This window comes from Lactuca saligna, chromosome 6, assembly GCF_052625555.1.
Source record: "Lactuca saligna cultivar CGN05327 chromosome 6, ASM5262555v1, whole genome shotgun sequence".
Classification (NCBI taxonomy): domain Eukaryota; kingdom Viridiplantae; phylum Streptophyta; class Magnoliopsida; order Asterales; family Asteraceae; genus Lactuca; species Lactuca saligna.
Genome location: NC_136422.1, coordinates 120,675,029 through 120,676,393, shown reverse-complemented (window position 1 = coordinate 120,676,393; position 1,365 = coordinate 120,675,029). Strand labels below are relative to the sequence as shown.

Here is a 1,365-nt window from a genome sequence, read left to right as displayed (position 1 = left end):
CATTGGTAATGGAGTTCACCGCCCCTCGAGTCATGTTATTCCTTGGGTTATGGTACTCCCTAGAATGCTTAGAGAGCTCTTCAATTAGTTCTTTGATCACCGGGGGTGGCTTCTTTGTGAGAGGTCCTTGTGAATCAAGGAGTTGCATTGTGGTTACATTCACTCCATCATAGAAAATGGAGACTTCTTGTTGGCTATTAAGATCATGATGTGGGCAATTTCTTAGTAGACCTTTGTATCTCTCCCATGCCTCATATAAGGATTCTCTAGCTTGTTGCTCAAAGTTGGCAATGGATTTCCTAACTTTGGCTATCTTCAAGGGAGGGGAAATTTGATCAATGAATTCCTCCTTCATTTCAGCCCATGTAGTGATGGATCCTGATGGTATTGATTTGATCCAATCCTTTGCAGCACCCTTGAATGTGACTGGAAGCAAACGAAGCAGCACAGTTTCGCGAGGCACATTTGGAACATTAAAAATAATCAGCTACATCGTTCACCTCAACCAAATGTTTGTAGGCATCTTCGTGATCTTTCCCGTAGAGTGGGATTTCCTTAAGTTGAGCAAGTATGTGGCCCTTTGGTTCGAAAGTGGTAGTAACGGGAATGATGGGTTGCACAAGTCTTGGGCTGGTATCGTCACGTATCCTCTTGTTCCATTCTCCCATGGGAACTTAATTCATCGATATTAGCCATGATGTTAACTGTTTCGTCTTCAAACTCGCTTTCTTCTTCGGATTTGGAGTCTTAAAACTTTCTAATTTACTTCCTTCGTTGTATTAACTGTTGGCCTCACAAGCTTTCTTGTTCTTTTTCTTCCCAAAAACCGATTTAAGGTCTTTGAATAGTGATTTCTTTAGCGGGTGATTGTCTTCAATTAGTTTATCTTTATTTTTTCTAAGTGCAGATTCTAGGTCTTCAAATGGAGGGACCAAAGGTGTGTTGGATCCTTGGGTCTTGTAAACCTGCAATCAAAATAGAAACACGTGTAAAAAGAAAAAAATTGAAATAAAACACAAAAAATGGAAATCACCGATGGACTCGCCGAGTAGCTGTGACTGCACTCGGTGAGTTCAACGCAGAAATAGAAAAAATTTGAATGAAATTTCTAAATTCAGAAAACTAATAAAACTTATCCTAATAACTAAATTACTTAAGAAATAACTTTGTGCAAGAAGAATCTCACACAAAGGGTCGATAAAACTAGAAACTAGTATTAATTTTTGAATCATTCGCCGGCAAAGGCACAAAAAACTTGATGTGTGTGAAGTCAACTAGTTTTATTCCTACTTTTAAATATAAATCTAACACAAAAAAGGTAGTGTACCTGTCAATTGGTGGTATAATAATTAGGTAAGAAGGTTA

The 1,365-nt window shown here is 38.3% G+C and overlaps 1 non-coding gene across 1 annotated transcript; it reads left to right on the top strand.

The window, feature by feature from the left end:
• Positions 1–200: 200 nt before the first annotated feature.
• On the top strand, positions 201–307 carry LOC145003567 (small nucleolar RNA R71). Its single transcript, XR_013662023.1, has one exon. It is a non-coding gene; the product is annotated as a small nucleolar RNA R71 (small nucleolar RNA).
• Positions 308–1,365: the final 1,058 nt, after the last annotated feature.